This window comes from Halyomorpha halys, unplaced genomic scaffold, assembly GCF_000696795.3.
Source record: "Halyomorpha halys isolate HHAL.00 unplaced genomic scaffold, Hhal_1.1 Scaffold125.1, whole genome shotgun sequence".
Lineage (NCBI taxonomy): Eukaryota > Metazoa > Arthropoda > Insecta > Hemiptera > Pentatomidae > Halyomorpha > Halyomorpha halys.
Window position 1 is genome coordinate 538,754 of NW_027108888.1, and position 10,224 is coordinate 548,977.

The following is a 10,224-nucleotide window of genomic DNA, read 5'->3' on the forward strand; positions in this document are numbered from 1 at the left end:
TAACACAATCAATATTCCTATTAAGCAAGCTTTGCCTTCCCTATATAGAGACGGTGAAGCAGGTACCAATAGATCCAAGCGCTTCCCAACCAGCTGGGTCACTAGAGAGGCAGAGAGGGCATTGTTGGGCAAAAAGTAATTACGAAACTACTTTTTTACAAATTTGTAGTTTCAATTGCTAATTACCATCAAATGTAATTGCAATCACTTGGTTTCAATGACTGATTGTAATTTCGAACCAGTGGTTCATCAATTAGTTGAAATTACTAGTAAAAATTGTAATTTCATCTCCTACTTTCAGATTAAAGTAATTACAAATACAATTTGCCCAAATCTGGGAGAGGGCAATGTATTTGGCATCTATCCCAGGAAGCAGAAATCTACTATACGTCACTGGAGATAAAACGGATTAAAAAAAAATCCCGAACAGATATAGTTTAAAACATAAATACAATATTTAGTTTTATCATCTTGTAGAATTTGAATCTCCACTTAACTACCTTAGCATTTTGTAGACACATGTAATGTCATCCAAGGCAAAGATCTTACTGAAGGTAAGGAGGTAGGCTTTACAAGCAGTAGCCTTTAGAGTCTAGAGCCACAGGTTGGGGAGCCTACTTCCATTTAAACTTTGCTAAAGACTCCTCAAGTAGTAAAAGTAATGAACTTCGGAATAAGATTACCTTTGAAAACTGTTTACGCATAACCAAAAAGGAATTACCGCGGAGACGATGTCGGGCTTAATATGAATAAAAGCGGGCTTCTTTTCACGGAAGAGATTTTAAATAAGTTTAAATTATGTCAGAGAGTTTAGAAACAAGTTCATCAAAAACCAATTTCCTCTGTAAATACCCCTCTTCTTTGGCTTCATGAGGACATTTCCCTATGATTACTGTAAAGGAGGTTAGAAACATTTTTCAGTGCCAATTTTACATCATGATGAGATCTCTACATAGGATGGCTCTTCTTGAAAAGATGTCCAGGAAATATTAAAATCTCCCTCCCCCGCCTATACTTTGGGACCTAGCTGAGATTAATCCCCAAAATCAATATGCTTCCTTTTTTCTTCCCCTCCGTCCCCCTCTATCTAAGTATTCTTCTCGCAAAATTATAAAACCGCCGGAATATTTAGAAAAGAGGCAAATCATCACGCTATATTTTTAATTAATAAATCATAAGTTAATTTGTTTTAATTTATCACCGCAACGAAGTAAAGAAACTAGAGTAATAGGATCAACATTTTGGCATTTGCAGTATTAGATCTATGCGTTTTCGAGTCCCTGATTAAAAAAAAAAATAAAAAAAATATTATTGATCTATATCTGTGCAAAGATTTTGATCGGATTGTATTCCTCATTTTTTTAAATAGATTTTGATGAAAATTGTCTAAAGAATGTTAAATAAGCAATGTTATTTAATAAAGCATAGCTTAAAACTTTGAACAATATGATTTTATGAAAAATTAAATTGTCCAAAATCACTTAAATCCGACTAGTATTAACGAAGGTAGGTACTGAACTGTGATTCCAAGTTAATTTTTGTAATAGGCATGGGTTGGAAACCCCTTCGATTTTTATTTTATTTTATTCTTAGTATTTGTCATTATTATGATCCATTTTATTTTATACTTATCCATATTATTTTGTTATCATTATTATTATTAACTTACTATTGATTGAACTTATTATTATTATTAACTTATATTGATTGAACTTATTATTACTCTTATTTACTTAAGATTGATTAAACTTATTATTATTATTTACTTTCTATTTTTTTTTTTATATTATATGTACTAGGGAGGAGAGAATAATGGCGGACCTGCCCCATATTACAAATTATACAACTACTAATTTACATGTATTCTGTAGTTCATAGAGTGTATTTTTTCAATATAATGTAAAAAGGAAAAGAATTAAATTTCTATGTCCCATTTTTATTAATCTACCTTATATGTAAAATAAAATATTACACAGTGATCACTAAAAACGTTTTTATATATTAAAAGTGATATAGTTAATGATTGAATATGTACAACCTTAATGCTCTTTGCACTTGTGTCTGACAGATTTTATTATTTCAATAAGAAGTTTTAATAAAAGACTTGAACTTCTAGTGTCATTAACAGCTCATCTTTAGTAAATAAATACACTTTGATTTCTCCATGAAAAGCTGAAAATTATTCGCCACATTTCCGGTTGAATAAATTGTCAATTGAACTCAATTCAACACCTATTAACTTCACTTCACCACATATCCATTGGCTGGGCTTTGTTTTGAGTTACTACAATTTAATAAACAAGGCTACTTTGACGTGCATTCACATCTATTATTGGTTTCTACACAACTAATATAACACAAACAACTACAACTACATTACTGGTAATGCTACAAATACTATAACTTATGGTAGTTAACGGACAATGAGTGACCCCATAACCAGTGATTCAAGAAATAAAAAAACACATACACACTCCTTTAAACATTCATTAACTTGTAAAATGTATAAAACATATATATTTTTCTTCAGCCCCTGTGCCAATTTTTTTGGGATAATGTAAGCATGCTCATTCCAGTTTCTTCTACTGAATGATTACATCGTAAGGGACTGCTGTGATATTTATCGATTTTTTTATATATATATTCTATGCTAGGGATATGGTATGATGCTACCGTCGGAGGGCCCATCTTCATAAAATTTTCTTAAATACCTTATTTCCCGACAGATGTAAGCTATCGGTGATATTTGTGTTTCGAGAGTGAATCATTTCATTTATTTTTAATTCTCATGGTTTACCATAAATTTTTGTTGTATTATTTTTCCATAGATTAGAAAAGCCACTTCCAGAACCTAAAACAATTTCCTCAGCCCCCCTTTTCATATACATTCCCAATGCAGTAAAAGAGCTTGACCTCAACCCAACACCTCCATGGTGCTTAAAAAGAAATTTAAAATGTTCTAGTATTATGTATAAACATAGGTTTGTTTGAAATAATAAAATTAATAAAAGGGTGTTAATTTTTTTTTTTAATTTAAGTTGGTGGTTTAAATTTTTAAAAGCGCATCGCCTCTTGCCTATAGTCTGAAGGTTTAGGAGTGCAGTGCTTTGTAAGAAAGTACTGTTACTAGACCAACGGTTGTGCAAGGTAATTTGGTCAGAATCGCGCTAGAGAGTCAGATTTTTAATCAATGGGTCTCCAAATCATGAGGATGGCTCAAGGTTATAGTGAAACAGAAAATAATTATCTGCTACACCCAGATTCGAACCAAGGTCCTTGGAATTAGTAATACCTCACTCGGTTCCATACACACGTGTGTATGGGGGCTTTTTATAACTATATTAAACCATAGGATTTAAGTTTCACGCCTTTAAACAAGACCGAACTAACTTATATTTCCATTTAAAATTCATATTAAAATTTTCTTTACGATCGCAATATTTCTTACTACGTGTATTAGCTATATACAGCTAACTAAAAGTAATAATAATAATAAACTAATAAAAATATGGAGATTATGTCGTTCTTACCTTATCAAAGTAAGTAAGCAGTGCAGAGGATAGTAGTAGGTTCCTGTAAAAAATAAATAAACAAATAAAATAAAGAACATTAAAATATTAATCTAAAATTAAATCTAATCAATGAATATAATGATAAATTATAAAAAAGTGTTAAAGTAAATTAAGGAAATAAATATATATATTTTATCATATGCCAAGATTTTAATTATTATAGCATATATAATCAAGAATGAACGAGGAACAACTAAAAACATTTTTTAGAAGGAGCATTAGATGCGATTCAAGTATATAAATATATCAGATATAAACTCGAGTATTTGCTATTGGCCTAAGTATCTAATTAACCTTTCAACCTCATTTTCTATTTAGGATTAACACGGAAAGGAAGTTCCATACAAGATTGCGTGCTCGACCAGAGAGGTGCTGAACAGAATCAACTAAATAGACAAACAGCTAAAAGTAGCATAATGAGTTCCACCTCGGCAAGGAGTCCTAACAAAGAGATTCTATCGTTAATTGATAATTGGAGAGCTGATAAAAATCTCAACACTTCCACCTCAAGTTTCTGTTAATTACCATCACGATTTTGTAACTTCTATACAGTAAATTACTTCCTACTCTATAATCAAGCCAAAAATCTGAATTTTTTAACAGGTAAATACATCGGAACCAACATTCTTTGGTTTCGGTTTTTATCAGAATACTCCTAACTTGTTTGTTAAAGTATTTATTTAGTTTGTTCAGCTCCGTTCTTGTTTCATTCAGCACTCATTAATTAATATCATTTTCAATTCTTTTTTTAAAAATGATTCGTGATTAACCCATGAGATACACTTAAGAAAAAGAAAAAGAAAGATTGGAGATTTGATTTATAAATATTTATAAAATACAATTTTTTTTTCTATTAAAATATAAAATTTTAATCAACTAACAATCATATGTCAGGACCATCCTTAAATTTGGAAAATTCACTCAAAATACTACGTCAGCATCATTGAAATACTAACAGAAATGATTTTCCTCTACCGATGAATACGTAAACACGGTTTTATTTTGTTGTTTGAGGCAGTTTTAAGTCAGAAGAAAAGCTGAAAATGATAAATTTTGAGGCTAGACAAATAAGTAATTTTTTAGCATTTCAATGTAAATATAATAGTATAACTTTGCTATTAATAGCAATTTAAATCAGTAACTTCGTGTATAATATCAACTAACTAATTTTCCAATTTTTAATACTAATACCTGTAATTTACTAACAAAAGAATTAAGCAGTATAACAAATGTGCGCCCTTTATCACCTTTTTTTAACGACATTAATTAAAATAGGATTTTTAGAATCGATTTATTTTACAAAATTGTTGATGAATTTAGCTTTATCAGCTCTAAAACAACAGAGGAGATACGCGGCTTCACGTTAAGTAATATATTTATATATATTAAGATTTTAATTTAGATCGATCATCACCACTTAGAATTTACATGGAGAAATTTAACTAGCTTTATGCAAAATCAGAAACTATAGATTATCCCTAGAAGTACTTTTTACTTAAAAAATATATTTTCATCACAACTGATTTAGTGTTACATTTTAAATTTAATATTAAAAATTTTAAATGGTTATTTTCATTAACATAATTTTTAATATGAATTTGGTGAATGACACAAATCTTCCTTGTTTAAGTGTAATAATTTATTTCATATATATCAACAACAACGTTTCGGGATTATCCACCATCTTCAGATTGCTGATAAAAATATAAAGTTTTTTTATTTATTAAGTGATAATATTTTGATTCAATATTAGCACTAATGACAATATAAGGAGTTAATTATACTTTATATATAAAATATTTTTATCAGCAACCTGAAGATGTGGGATAATCTCGAAACGTTGTTGTTGATGAATATGGAATAAATTATTACACTTAAACAAGGAAGATTTGTGTCATTCACCAAATTCATATTAATTCCAGAAACTATTCCAGGTAGGAGATCATTAATTTAATAACGTGATTTTATTTTTTATTTATCTTTTGATGTTTTTATATGGGACTTGAGAATTATGCAGTTACATTTGATGGGACAAAATGGGATGCGGCGCGCGCATCACACAACCACTCTACTTTTAATTTAAATTAATCCTAGCTGGTTTCGGAACGGATATTTTATAGCTTATGCATTGAGGCAATATTGTAAAAATATTCTAAATAAATCTTTTAGTAGGCAAATTGACTAATTCCAATCACAAAAGTTTTTAAAAAGTACGTTTAATAATATTTCCCTTTGCAGAATTTTAGCATTTCTCTTTAGTAAAAATATGATAGAAATGGAAAAATAAAAAACGTATTCTGAGATGTGCATTGTGATCATAACTATGTATTGAATGCTAAATTGTTACAGAACTAACATTGGAAATATGAAGAATGATTTTATAGATTTAATGATCCTGTTTACCGAAAGGCTTAACTAAAGATTAAGTGAAACGTCATCAAGTAGCGAAACTGCGCGTGCGCCAAACTCATGTAAAATCATACATTTAATTTATAAGTTTTTCTTCATTCTTTATTACTTTTAACAACTTTTTACATTAACTATTATTATTTATAAAATCTTTTGCAGTCCAAGAATATATAATACGTATATATTACAACTCTTATTTTTCGAAATGTATTTTCTACCTGGAAAAATAATATTTTTCTCCTTTCTTCTTCAGTTAATTATCAAACCCTTTTCTATTTTATATTAATCCGTTTTTTATTAATACTAAACATATTATATAGCTAAATAAATTAAAATAAAGATTCTTAAGAAGATTTTTTCTTGCAATAGTACATAGATATACTGAATTTTATCAAAATCGTTAGATTCGTTTTTGAGAAAATCGAAAAAATGAGAAAGTGGCAATTCAGGTATGTCGTTTTTTAATTGAAAAGTTAATGCCAAACTCCATGCACATAGCTACTTTATATATGTGATTTCAATTTTATACGAATTTTAGTTCTTAAGCTAGGCTGACCTCAGATTGCAAGACCATTTTGAAAGACTTTGACTTATTTATTTTATTTGGACTCAGAGGACTTCAAAACGTGTATTTTCGTCGAAAACTAGAATTCGACATTTTTCTTTTACTTTCCCTTACTATAAATTTCGTATATACTATGTGAAAGTAAAAAGTTGAATTTGTTATTCCGCATGTGGCTGCTTATAAAATATGAGAAACCGGATTGTAGCTTTCTTTGGTCTAATTTAATCTATCTCCTGCTCAATAACATGATAGTGCAAATATTTTAGAAAATACAACTATTTGAAAATTTTCAATTTTCATGTATCTTCTCTTTTATTTTTTTATCAATGCATTTAAAATTATGAGTTCTTGTGGGTCTCTGCTTTAAGATATAAAGACTAAATAGTCTATTTAACACATTTTTTTTTTCAGGCTGTTAGTTCCTAAGAGTAATGGATTCAAACAAAAAAAAAAAAAAACTCTAAAGCTTTATGTATAGATGAAAATATATTTTTTTCATGTTTATATCGGGTATTTGTTTCTATTGTAACAATATTTTTTTATCACTATTTAAGGAATTTTTTCTATAATAGTCCTATCAGAATTGTTTCAAGATCGATTATTATCAGTTACAATTCTCTATACAAAAACACAATCGTGATCTTGGAAAGGTAGTAACAGAAGGAATCAAAAGAGTTTAAGGAAAGGAAACAAGGGGAGATAGGTGCGGTGCGGAGTAGACTAGGGGATCGATTGTGTAGAAAGTGTGCCGAAGTGGGCGTTAAGAATCGGAAGTGATTGCTCCTTCCGTCCCCAACTTGGGGTGCCAGGCGGCTCCTGCGACTATAGCTTGTACACAGTTTGTGGAGTTCAACTCAAAATTTATAAGATAATTGAATTTTTTTATCATAATCCTGTAGAGTAGTCTACATTTTACAGGGCTGAATTAAGTTTAGAATTGACGGAGGGTACGTAAAGGAATTGAAGGGATATTTAATAAAGAAAATAGATTTTTCATAACTGAAATAGATATGGCTCTAGTTGCTTAAATTCTAATTACAGCACTTTTAATACTAAAAAAATTCGTATTGTATGGTTTCTCGAGTTGAAAATAACTAATATTAACTTTGTTTTTAACATACATACAACACTTTAACAATAAAAAATGTATGTTGCTTGAAAGGTTTTCAAATAAAAACTCACATATCTCTTTTTTTGACTTGATATACGTTTAATCTTTAAATATGAGCAGAGCGGAATATTTAAAAAATAATAATAATAAAACGAAAATTTTTATTCAATACGATTCTATACCAAAATTACAAATATTATTAACATTTTATTATATTTCATTTCACAAATTTATTTATTCCCTTTATCCAATTCTTCATTCTTCATACCATATGAATAACGCTTCGGGCTCTGCTCATTATCAAGGTTTACAAATAAAAACATTTGCAATCAACATTTTTATAATTAATATACAGTTACAATGAACAGTTTAAAATGCAACTTAATAAAAAGAAGTTTACACTTTTACATATAAGAAATTCAATATTTAAATATATACTTCACTAATTTATCACCATTCGCACATCTAACATTTTTTTGAGACTAAGTTTAAATTTCTCAGTTATTGTTTTTTATTTATTTCCTATATCATTAAATTATGGATACATGTCATTTTAAATATAATTATTTTTATTATTCCAAAATGAATATAAGTCCTATTTTTTTTATTCACAAGATTTTTTTTTTCATTAGTAGACTAGCAGTTTTGCCTAAAACAGTTTTTACAATTGAAAATCATTTTTATTTTAAGTGATTATTGACATAAGAATGTTATTTACTATAATAATAAATTACCTTTTAAATTTTACATTTTTTCTTTCTGTCCATCTGCATATCCAATTTCAGAGGACTGAGCCCTGAATTGTTATTACTTTTGGGATTTGTTTAATTATCTTTCAAAATGTACAGTGCTCAAGTATGTTTAGAATTTCAGGAGGGAACGAACAGCAGTTGAAGGGATATTTAATAAACAAAATTTATTTGTCGTAACTGAAATAGGTACCGATCTAGTTAATTAAATCCTGATATATGCCTATTTTCACTTACTATAAAATTTCGTATTTCATGGTTTCCTGAGTTGAAAATTACTAATATCAACTTTATTTCTACCACTAATACAACAGTTTATGAAAATTTATATTTTTTGAAGTATTTGAAAAAATATTTACAAATCTTGTTCGAATTTAATAAACATTTAATCTTGAAATATAAATAGGATTGAATAACAGAAAAAATAAAAAAGCTATCCAATACGAATCTAGACAAAAATTATAAATACTATTTTTTTATTGATTTAAATTACTACTTTATTAAAGGATGATAACATTTTAAAACAATAAACAAAACATCATGATACATAGTATCACAATTGAGGACAGCTATACTGGATTAAAATATCCTTCAATTTTGGCTCAATATTATCTGCAGTTGCAAATTTAGAAATTACGACTACAAAGTAGATTAATTAAAGCGGGCACTTGTAGAATTTGAATAAAGGGGCCAAACTTCATACTGCGAAAGGATCAATCTAAGTAAAATAAGTTTGAGACTTACTGTTCAACGGAGAACACAGGGAGAAAGAAAATAATAAAATTATTTTTTAAGTGAACTTTGCAATCAGCAATAAGGAATATTCCTCCTTTTTTCTTCCCAGCTCTTCCACGCCTCTCACTACCACGAAATGTACGAAATGAATACCGAGTGGAACCACAGTTTTGCAAACATTAAACTTTTTGATGGAATAAAAATCATTATTAAATATGAATTATATATTTTAAATGCCAGCCCGTCTAAAAAGCATATAACGTCACATAAAGAAAGCTGATAATTGAAGTAACAATTAAAAATTAGCCGGATTCAAACTGTACCTATGAGTGCAAATTTCGCAGCCCATATTATATTTTACATATTTCATATTTAAAAATATGGCCTGAATTATTTAAATATACAAAACATTGTGTTGCTATGATATCACGAATATGGCGGACTGTAGATGGCTGTAGACAGAAGTCAGGCCCTTAGGCATTAGCTGGGAGCTATCCTGTCAAAGACTCCAAGATCATAGGAAGACACACTGGGGAAGGAGTGAAACACCTTTGAGGTAATTTGGCCCGGAGCGGGGCAGTACACACATCAGCTAGCCGGGAGAACACCCCTCTACTCTGCACAATTCAATTTCTCCCCCGGCTATAAATCCCGACCGGACCAACTTCCAGGGCTAGACTTAATTACCCACCGACCCGGCTTCAGTTTCCTTCAGCATCGATTAATATTCCGACCGGCCTTCCTCCAAGAGCTGGGAACTCCTCTCGCTAATTCCAACTCGGACTATTCTAATGTCGTTTCCAATTACTTTGTACACTAGAATAGTCTTGCAAAATATTCCGATATCTATAATGCACAAATAGACTCAGAGAATCATCAATTTAATTCAATAGATTTAATTCCGTTTTCCTTGAGAAAAAAGAGAAAATTACATGGAACTGGTTTAGTATTATCTTTGAAATATTATTTACTAATGCTTGTAATATTTCTTAAGCCATATCTAAATTTGAGCATTCGCCCCGTTATGCGTGAGTTAAGGAACACTATTGTATTTAATAGCTATTATTATAAATAGTCTTCAAC

At 29.4% G+C, this 10,224-nt stretch overlaps 1 protein-coding gene across 1 annotated transcript in view; it reads right to left on the bottom strand.

The window, feature by feature from the left end:
- The window catches only part of LOC106678130 (uncharacterized), a 138,889-nt gene that overhangs the window by 66,601 nt on the left and 62,064 nt on the right, over positions 1-10,224 (bottom strand). The window contains exon 3 of the mRNA XM_067047183.1: positions 3,531-3,573. The gene's annotated coding sequence lies outside the window, so the exon portion shown is untranslated. The remainder of the gene's footprint in view (positions 1-3,530; positions 3,574-10,224) is intronic.